General features: G+C 35.0%; 1 non-coding gene across 1 annotated transcript; it reads right to left on the minus strand.

Moving 5' to 3' along the window:
* Positions 1 to 11,386: 11,386 nt before the first annotated feature.
* LOC141709175 (small nucleolar RNA R71) lies at positions 11,387 to 11,493 on the minus strand. The gene has a single exon (XR_012569765.1). It is a non-coding gene; the product is annotated as a small nucleolar RNA R71 (small nucleolar RNA).
* Between the last annotated feature and the right edge of the window lie 289 nt (positions 11,494 to 11,782).

Genomic DNA, 11,782 nt, shown 5'->3' on the forward strand with positions numbered 1-11,782 from the left:
AGTGAAATCTTAGGCACGTAAAATATCTAGTTCTAAAACAAGCCTAGTGGGTAATGATAAACGATAGGTCCCTACAGCTAAAGCAGCAACCTTTGCTCCATTGCCAACTCGCAGGTCGACTTCTCCCTTCATCAATGTCCTACTTCCCTGCAGTTCCCGCATATTTATATAAAAAAATGAGAATCACATCCAGTATCTAATGCCCAAGATGTAGAAGTAGACAAATTGACTTCTATAACATAAATACCTGAATCAGAAGTAGCAACAGCAGCCTTCTTCTTCTTCAGATCCTCCAAATAAGTAAGACAGTTTCTCTTCCAATGACCTGGTTTCTTGCAATAATGACAATCACCAACCTTTGGAACACCACCTTTAGGGTTCAAAGCCTTGGTTGGATCAGGTTTTAGATTGGCATTAGATTTAGATCCCGTCTTTCTCTTGCCTTTCCATTTACCCTTTCCTTTGGTCTTCCCCTTATTCACCATCAACATGGGAGCAGGGGACGCCTTCTAAATGTTGGTCTCAGCAGTTTTCAATATAGCCAACAATTCGGCGGGGTACCCAACTTGGCAAGGTACTCAATATACCCTATCATCCTTAGAACATACGGTCCAACCGGATCACGTTCTCCTTGCTTACATGCATGCAATAATTTGAAAGTATCAAACCTCTCGTTACGAGCCTGTCCTTCAAACATACTTTTAAGGTGCTCAATCATATCATAAGGATCCATATTCTTATGTTGTTTCTGAAGTTCAGCACTCATGGTCACTAACATGAGACATTGAACATATGTGTCATCATCGATATGTTTCTAATAAACATTATGTTGAGCATGGGATGCTCCTTCAGGGAGAGGTGCAGGGCGAGGGATATCTATTACATAAAGCTTGCTCTCTTATTTGAGGACAATCCTCAAATTCCTCTGCCAGTCAAGGAAGTTTGTTCCTGCCAGCTTGTCCTTCTCAAGGACTGATCGTACAGATAAGTTGTTTGAATTTTTTTCCATTTGACATCTACAATGTTTAAAATGCATAAGATAAATTAGTCTAGAAATGATTACTAAATTATGTTCAAATGATTATTCATATATATTCAAAATATATATCTCCCGCTATTTTATCAAATTAATAACCCTAACTATTAATTCAAAAAGAATATCTTCAATATACTTTTTAGTGAGCCAAGATCCAAATTTTACAATGTTTTAGTTCAGCTTTGGCTTTACCCCTAAAACATTATTCAATAAGGTAGACAACATTTTTCAATTATATCAACTATAGAATTCTTGGATAGTTAAGTGGAACAATAATTATTCATATTTATCCAATAAATCTCACCAAACTCTATGTCTTTAAGTTCACAATCCTATTGTGGTAACTTAGTTAAGTCAAACCCAAAGGTCTAAAATGTATCATATACTTCAACACGCCGTCCCACGATAGATGGGGGTACTTCGCTCTGGCAAACCCACTCCTTATCGATCTAGGGGTTAACGCGTTGGACATATTGGAAGGCATCTAAGCAACTTAATATAAGCATTAGGGTTTTATTAGTATTATAACGATCATGATTACATCATAAAGAGATTCCCAATTTTTCCTTGAATAAAATACTTCAAATCAATACTCGTCAATGGTTTGATTTCCAGGTAGTGGATGAGTAATATCGGTCTCGCTTAAAACTCACAGCCTTACAAGTTCAATGAACCCGTTGTTGACAAAATCGCCCCATATCGTAAATGAAGAAGATTCGTATTTCATTCTGTGTTTCATAAACACGAGAACCTCATAATCGTTTGTAAATTTTAAAATCTTGAGTCGTTATATTTTTTTTATCTTGTTTAGGCATGGCATGGGTGACGTATCTAATACATATATTCATGCATGATTAATCTAAATAAAGAATGCATCATTAACTATTCTATACAAACATTCATACATTAATATGTAAAGTGCAGTATGTAAATGTGCTTGGTTATGGCCTTTATCCTATGTGATCCTTTCAAGATAATGAAAGGATCAAGGTCAATCTATTATAGAACCAAAACCATAAACTTTAAACTAAAGGTCTTAAGGCCATAACCAGCACCATGCTCAAGTAAACAAATAAAGAACTTGAGAAAAACAAAATATCGGGGGTCCGGGGTGGCAGCCCCGGGCGGGGTTTCGGGGGCGGCAGACCCCGGCTGGGGTCGAGCTGGTAAAAAGAATTTTTTTCGGAAGACTAGTCTTGTACAAAAATCTCAATTTCGGAACTACAGATCATATATGAACCAGTCTCTCCCTCTACTACATCATATGCAGTTCCAAAAGTATGTATCATATACATACTGAACATACCATGTTACACAAATCATGTCAATACACCATCTGACCAACAGTTTATATCTCAATCTATAAACCAGACATCATGCATTATCAACAAATCGCATATTGATCAGTCATGGAAAAATATAACGTACTAGTATCATCATATGCATATACATCACGTGAATATCCATAAAGCTCTACATAATATTTCGATCATATATTAACATAACAGCATGCATATTAAATCTCACACATAAACGGTATCATATACATACATGGCATATCTGATTCATGCTTAATATTTGAAAAAAACTGTCAAACACGTAACCAAATTATCCCATTATACACATAGCTCTGATGTCATTGTTAGGGATTTGATCAATAAAACGCAACAGAAAAATAAAAATTTTGAATCCCTACCGCATGATCTATGTATAATTACTGCATAATTATGAAGAACAGATGTTTACCTTAATAACGCTTTCCTTTTGATTTTAATGGACATCCTGATCTTGATGAACCAATACAGAAGCCCTCCTTTCGAAGATCTGCTCTCCAAGGTATCTACACGAATGTCCGATCGTCCAACGATCACCGGAGCCGATACTAGCCGATTTGATTACCTCCTTCTCTCTCTCTCTCTCTCTCTCTCTCTCTCTCTAGCCTCTCTAAGATGTAGAGCTGCTAGGGTTTTTTTCTTAAAAACATGATTAACTTCTAAACCCTAGAATTATACATCTTAATGTATATATGGGGAGAGAGGAGATTCGGGCCTAACCCTAAACATAATGTGCTTCTAAAAGGACCCATTCTGATTTTGGGTTTATATTATTATTAAATTCGAATTTTAATATATATACAATTAATCAAGTCTCACTTAATTAATTTAATAATTAAATTCGAATTAACAACAATAAAATATTTAAATTTATAATTTAAATAACACCCCATTTTAAAGGTTCTTTGTGTGTGACCCTTTAGGTTATTATTACGTTGGCAATAATTTTATTTTCTAATAATAAAATTATAAACAATGAGTGGCATCTAGTAATACATCATTGTTCCCCAAGTAATAATAATAATTGGCGATTCAATTAAACCTTTCGTGAATAATGTACAATGTAATATAATCCCTTTAGCCTTATATTATAAATCAAACTCGAGGCATGCATTGTGTCATCCTCTGTTAACGTTTAATCCTTCTTTCCTTGATTAATGAGTAAACTATTAAATAAATCAGTATTTGAGCACGGCCATGCATTTTATAGTCTTACTCAATCAAGAGGCCAATAATATCACTCATTTAATATAGGAGGGCTACTCCCATCTAGATCATTCATATTTCTCATACGATTTATAATATGCCCAATGTCTACTTTTAATATTACCCGGTCAAGGATAACTTTCAATAATATCAATGTATATTAATTATCATATAGAAATATAATGATTTCAGGTCTAAGGACCAATACATCATTATCATTGTGAGATTAACTTATGAAACTTTAAACATGTATCATCTCACAACGGGTCAATCCAGCACCATATATCTAATACATGTGCATGTATTTTGACTTTAGTATCACCATACTTATGATCAATAAGATGTGATCATCAGTCAACAAACACGCTAGTCTCAACGTATTTATTATCGTCCCTTAACAATAATACTTGACTAGGGACCTTAGGAATATCAATACTATTCTCATAATCTCATTTCTAAGTCACGTACTTAGAGATATAGATTTACATATCATATTCCAAGGATATTTATTAATCTAACATTTTTTGCTGAAAATAAAGATATAACAAATTACTAATGAATAATCCATAGAACCATAATTAATAATCCAAATGTCTCATAACATAAACATAATAGTGTTATCTCTAGGGCACACACACTAACAACCTGAACATGTTAATGAACTTCATACAGATCACTGTTGATGTCTTCTTCATTGTAGCTACCAAAACCATCGTGTATATTCCCAATAAATAATCTGTATTGATTCTAGTGGAATATAGATTATTTCAAAGTACTTTGTTCTATATTGAGTTATCCAAACCATTATTGTTGAGTTATACATACAACTTCAATCTTGCTGAACAAAGCCACAGTTCAAACAAGTCAAAATGATGTTGGGGTAGAAAGACTATAGAAATCAATTGAAGGATCCTACTTGGACAAAGAATTTGATAAATTGCTCAGGCCTCTCAGAGTTTCTTTTGTGCAAGACATGCCTGTACAATAACAAAACTAAGTCAAATTGACAACCCTAAGTAAGTTGTATGATATTCTATGTTGCATGATGTATTGTAATTCTAAAGTCTGTAAAAATGTTCAAGGGCATACTAGAGTCTTTTTTTGTAAACAGTATCAAGCCTAAGAATTCTATCTGGAAGAAGATCAAGAAGATCATGCCTCAGAAGAATTATGAAGAAGCTTGGAGTTGAATAAATCTGTTTTGAGAAAAATGTTCTAAGTCAAGATCTCTACAAGTCACAGATTTATTGTTATAGAGAAGTCATTTGAGAACTCCAGAATGACTTATAGAGAAGTCAGGAAAGCTACTAGAGAACTTAGAGATATCGATAAGCCAAATTGAAGACATGAAGATTGGAGATATCGACAAGTCATTTCTTCACTAGAGAACTCTAGAGAACTCTAGAGATATCGATAAGTCAAAATATCACCAGAGATCTCTGAGATATCGATAAGTCAAAATATTACTAGAGATCTCTGAGATATCGACAAGTCAAAATATCACTAGAGATCTATGAGATATCGATAAGTCTATTTTCCACTAGAGAACTCAGAGATATCAATAAGGCAAAGTGAAAACATGAAGATGAGAGATCTCAACAAGCTAAATTCTCTTATAGAGAACTCAGAGACCTCTACAAGTCAAAACATCTATAGAGTAATGAGAGATCTCGATAATCCATTAATCTTATCGAGATGTCAAGTTCTCTATATACCAAATTGGAGATCTCGAGGTAAAACTCAAAGTACAAAATGCAGACCAATTCAATATCCAAGATTATCAATCAACAAACAATCTAATCAAGTTGGATTGACAAGTCTAGAAAAGCAGCTTGAAGAGTACAAGATCAAAGGCCAAGATTAACTGGCAAAGTAAAAGGCATAGGCGTGCAAGATTAGTAAAGAAACACTAAGCCATTAATAGAAATATTTGATTATCTAAAAATAGGGTTTAGTACATATTGTTGTATGCTGTGTAATAACCAGTGTTTACTATTCTATAAAGTAAACACTGAATGCTTTATTAGCTGTAACAATTTAGATAAGAAAAATTTTGTATTCTCTCAAGGAAGAAGCTAAGCTCTTTATCAACAAAGATCCTAAAAATTTTGCAGCAAAACGTTCTTAATTTTAATATAAAATTAAGTGAGTTTTGAAAGATCTGTGTCCACTGTTCTTACTTATTTAATTTCAGTATTAACATATTTACTACAAGATTTAATTTACTTTGTTCACCACCTTAAATAATTCAAAAAAAGCAGAAAAACACTAAAACACATTCACCCCCCTGTGTGTGATTCATTATCTAACAAGTGGTATCAGTGTAAAATCTAAAAGTAAACAGATTCAAGATCTTGGAAGAATGAATACACAGAAAATTAGTAGCATCAAAATCCCTACTTTTGATAAAACTAACTACACTCTATGGAGGAAGAAAATGTTGTTGTTTATCAGGATGGTAAATCCATTATATATTCAGATTCTCAAAAATGGGCCTTTCACTCCTATGGTAATAGTTGAGGAATCTATAGATGGAGACATGGTCATTCCAGCTCATTATGCTCCTAAAGACCTTTCTGAGTACACTGAGCCTGAGAAAAACAAAGTTTCCCTAGATAGTGGCTTGCAGCTGATCTTGATAGAGTCATTTGACAATGTAATGTACAATAACATTGTCAATTATGACACTGCTAAGTAGATCTGGGAAAAGAGTGAAATACTCTATGAAGGAACTGAGGAAGTTAGATCTAATCAGAGGAAGATACTGATTTTACAGTATGAGGGTTTCATGGCTAAGCCAAAAGAAAGTATCATTGATGTGTTTGAAAGGTTTAACAAGCTGATAAATGACTTGCAGCTGCATGATAAATATTATGAAGCTGAAGAAGTGAATTTGAAGTTCTTACTCACACTTCCTGATCATCTGGAATAGAAGATTTCTGCAATCAGGGAAGGGAGAGACTTAAGCAGGATAACTCTGAAAGTTCTATATGGAATCTTAAAAACATATGAATTAGAAATGATTCAAAAGAAATCTTTAAGAGCTGGTCAAGGGCATGTTATGGATGGTTCAAGTGCTTTAATTGTTAATGAAAGCCAGACCTCTAATGATGAGCCAAGATCCCAGACTCCAGTTGCCTTAACAAGTGAGCAAAGAAATAATGATTCTCAAGAACAAGTCATACTGGAATTGGAAGAAGATGAGTTTTACACCCTGGATGAACTCGATGAGCTAGATCAGTCAATGGCCTTTTGGCAAGAAAGTTCTCTAACTTTAGAGTAATTAATCCAAGATTCTTCAGGGGTAAAGGACAATAATTTAACAAAGACAACAACTCGAAAGGAAAAGGGAAGTACACATCTGATAGCAAAAATGATTACAAAATTGGATCTGTTGATAGATCAAAGATAAGGTGCTATAACTGTGATGAGTTAGGCCATTTTGCTACAGAATGTAGGAAACCTAAGAAAACAAAGAAAGACAAAGCTTATCTTGAACTGGAAGCAAAGTATGAAGCTCTTCTGAAGAAACAGTAAAGCAAAGCTTATATTGCAGAGGGAAAAAGTTGGGATGATTCTGTTAATGATGAAGATGAGGAAGTTGGAAATTATGCACTTATGGCCTTGGAACAAGGAGAGTCATCCTCATAAAAAATACAGGAACCAACTCTTACCACCATTGATTTAAATATGAGTCAATATGAGGAAACTGTTGAAAGGATGAGCACATAATTATTTCACATTCACACAAGTAAGGTTTATTTTAATGAAGAGGTTAGCAGACTGACAAAGATAAATGAGAAACTTGAAAACAAGAAACTGAGTTATTGTTGGTAGAGCTTGAAGCTGTGAAACAAGAAAATGCATATCTGAAGAACAAGCTCAAGTGTGCAAGTGAAATTGAAGGGGTGTTAAGAAAGAAGCTGGAAAAGAATGAAGTCAAGTTAAAATCTTTCAGGAATACATCTGAGTTGGTTGGACAATACCATGAGAAGAACAAGCCATGTGCTAATATTGTTATTGGTCTTGACTATGATGCTTTGAACAACAAGAAGAAATCTTTAGGTGAAAAAGGGAAGCAAATGAAAATAATGATGTTCCACTTATTCTGAAAAAGGTTGGTTCACCTATGTTCTAAGCATGTGAAGTAAACTTTAGTGGAGAAGAGTTGATTATAAAGCAAGAAATTGTTGATGAAGACAATGAGAACAAAAATGCAGAAACAACTCAATCTTCTAAAGCTGAAGAGAAGCTCGTGGACAACCAAGATTCCAAGACACCTGTCAAGGAAACAAAAACTGAAGATGCAAGAAATAAGAAGAAGAATAGAAATGGGAAGATTGGGATAAACAAAAGCAACAATTTTGCTTATGTTGCAGATGCTCCAAGAAAGAAATGTGAGAAATGTGGCTCTATGAATCACCTAACTCACCTTTGTAAAAAGGTTGTTAGCAAACCAGTTGAAGGAGCCTGCAAGTATAATGAAGCCAAGGCAAATGATCCCTATTCATTATGTGATAAGTTTGACTGCATTCCCTATAACTTAAAAGTAATTAAAAGTTTCCACAAGCTAAGAGTAGATCTCAAAAAAGTCAGTATTAGATCTACAGCTGCAAGGGAAAATGCACAAATATCTATGAATGCCATTCTTTCTGAAAATACTAACTCTACTTCTGCTAAATCAGTTAACAAGAAGAAAGTACCCAACACTGTTTGGGTTGCTAAACACACTTAAAACTCATTGTGTGAAGGGAAAAATAAAGAAGGTCATATGGATCATAGACAGTGGATGCTCCACGCATATGACAGGTGATAAGGCCCTGCTATCATAGTTTGAGGAGAAGGCTGGCCCTTTGGTGACCTTTGGAGACAACAGCAAAGGATTCACAATGGGATATGGCAAGATTAAGTCTAGAAATATTTTCATTGTTGATCTAGCATTGGTAGCTGGTCTTGAAGTAAATCTTCTTAGTGTCATCCAGTTTACAGACAAAGGCTTTAAAGTTCAATTTGACAAAGAAGAATGTATCTTCATCAACAAGAAAACCAATGAAGTTGATCTGAAAGGAGCAAGGAAAGGAAGCTTGTTTGTTGCAAACTTGGACTCAATAAATGATGATGGTATTTGTTACTTCTACACCAAGGCAACTATAGAGCAAAGCAACTTATGGCACAAGAAACTCTCACATATGAATATCAGTAAAAGACATGCCAAAATTAGAGTTTGCTCAAATTGAAGTTTATAAAGCTTGTCAGAAAGGAAAAATGAAACGATCAAGTCTCAAGTTAAAAATTGTGAATTCCATAAGTGCACAATTGCAACTTATTCACATGGACCTGTTTGGGCCAGTAAATGTCTTATCAATTTCAAGGAACAAATATGCACTTGTGATGGTGGATGATTTCTCAAGATACACTTTGGTAGAGTTCATGCACTCCAAAGATGAAACTCCACACATCATAATTGAGCACATAAAAAAGATAGAGAAACAGGCTAAAGATCAAAACTGTGTGAAGAGATTGAGAAGTGATAATTGAATAGAATTCAGAAATGCAACACTGAGTGGATTCTGCAAAAATAAAGGCATTGTTCATGAATTCTCTGCTGCTAGAACACCACGACAAAATGGGTTAGTTGAGAGAAAGAACAGAACATTAGTTGAAGCTGCAAGAACAATGCTGCAAGATGCCAAATTGCCAACTAGTGTTTGGCAAGAAGTTGTTAACACTGCATGCTATACTCAAAACAGATATCTCATTAACAAGATTCATAGCAAATCACCTTACTCAATCATGTCAAAGAGAAAGCCTATTGTAAAGCATCTTCATGTGTTTGTGATAAGTGGATCTTATATCCACTTGGAATACTTTATTACAAGCTTAAATTGGTTTTTTGGACTGAAGTTGTTGGTATTTTGATGTGCTTTTGTGTTATTGCATTTCAGGTATCAGTTAAATGAAGAAAGGAGCTTCTAAAGGAAATATGATGAAAAATGATCAGATTTGGAAGCCTAGGACATTGTCAAGTTGTAGAGAATCTCGTTAGCTTCGCGTGGACAGTTGAATCGCCTAATTCTGACGAGTAGAACTCAAGTTCTGGGCAAAATAAGATTCATCAGAATTTTTCCAGAAAGGCTGCAGGCGCCCGCCTGCTTGTGCCAGGCGCCCGCCTGCTGATGCGCGGCTGATTTCGCTAAAAAGGCCTTTTTTGAGTGGAATTTGATAATTTTAAGGGTACAGATCCACTAGGGGCTTATATATACTTAAAAAAAGGTTTTCATCATCCGGGAAGATTGGGAGACCAAGGAGAAGACCTAGAAGCACAAAACAATTCTGAAAAAGAAGATATTGTTTTCAACTTGTGATTCTTTGAATTAGTTGTAACTTTGGATGCTCATTTTCGTTCTTGTTGAACCTAGATCTCATTTATTCGTACTTTAATTATTATTCAGTTTAATAAGTCCTTGTTTTATATCATGCTTTCATTGGAATCCATGGTGATGATGAGTTCGATTATGAACTAATCGTTGTCATGGGGTTCTAGCGGATTTACTTATGGATTTTAATAATTAATTTGTTTCGATATCTTGGTGTGTGGTGATTGTATGATATCCTAGTATTGGTTGTGCTTATTCGTCTTATGTGTGTAGCTAACATATAAGATAGCGTGTTAATCTCTATTGAAGCGATAGTGAATATAGAGGTTTAGAACTTGCCATGCTAGTATAGGTTCATGTATTTGTTATGCATGGTTTGTAGGTAATTTTAACCATCTTACTTGCCCTATGTAATCACGATAGATAACTTGCGTATTAAACCGTTATGTTTTCAATTATTATAGACATATAAGGACTAAGCATAATTGGTGCCTATTCAGCTTCTATCTCTTTTGTGGATGTTTGGTAGAATGGTACTCGTGCAATGAAAGTTGGCGTTTATCAGTTTCGTTTTATCTGATTAGTGTCATCACCATCACATGCTAAGGTTAAGAATGAAAAGGCTATTGAATGAAGTATTTAATGAAGTTAGAATCCCATGTTTGTCATATATAGTAATTCAACCTCAATTCTCTTAGTTAATGTTATTAAGTATAATCTCTTAGTTTAATCAAAACCCAATTTGTTATTTGTCTTAGCACTGAGCGATAACCATACATTGTTGCATAGGTGCATAAATTGAACTTAACCTAAACCAGTCTATGTGGGAATGAATCTGATTTATATCTTATACTACTTGCGAATGCGTATACTTGCGTGAATTTTAGCGCGTGTTTTCGCCCTAACAAATTTTTGGTGCCACTGCCGGGGACTCGGTGTTAATTTTTAGTTGATGTGCTTGTCATCAGTGGTCTTTAAAGTTCACTGACTCGGACTCTTTTACTCTCACGGTTTATTTGTTTATGTTTCATGTACTCATTACAATGGGAGATCCAGCAGCACGAACGAAAGCCTTGATGGATTTTTCTCAACCCAAGATCAATGACATTCAATCTAGCATTATCAGGCCAGCTATCACAGCTAATACCTTTGAGATCAAGCCTGGCAAAATTCAATAGGTGCAGAATTCAATCCAGTTTGGGGGTTCTTCAACGGAAGATTTCAATATGCACATTAGGGATTTCATTGAGATCTGTGACACCTTCAAGTTCAACGGTGTTTCTGAAGATGCTGTAAAGCTGAGACTGTTCCCATTCTATCTAAGGGACAAGGCTAAGAGCTGGTTACACTCTCTACCAACTAGTTTGATTACTACTTGGGAAGATCTTGCTCAGAAGTTTCTTACTAAATTCTTCCCTATGGCGAAGACAGCTGCAATCAGGAATGCTCTTACTCAATTTGCTCGGCAATCAGGAGAATCTTTATATGAAGTTTGGGAGCGCTACAAGGAGATGCTTATGAAGTGTTCTCATCATGGAATTCCTGATTGGATGATCATCAATTGTTTTTATAATGGTTTGGGAGCACAATCCAGACCCATGCTCGATGCAGCATCAGGCGGAGCATTATGGGCAAAGAGCTATGAGGAAGCTTATGATCTAATTGAACTGATGGCTGCTAATGAATATCAGTATCCAACCCAGAGATGTCCACAGGGCAAGGTAGCAGGAGTTCTTAAAGTGGATACAGCTACGGCTATCACTGCTCAAATAAAGGTATTGTCTATGAAGATCGATTCTCTGGCTAACTATGGTGTTAAGCAGATAATT

This window comes from Apium graveolens, chromosome 2 (genome assembly GCF_009905375.1).
Source record: "Apium graveolens cultivar Ventura chromosome 2, ASM990537v1, whole genome shotgun sequence".
NCBI classification, from domain to species: Eukaryota; Viridiplantae; Streptophyta; class Magnoliopsida; order Apiales; family Apiaceae; genus Apium; species Apium graveolens.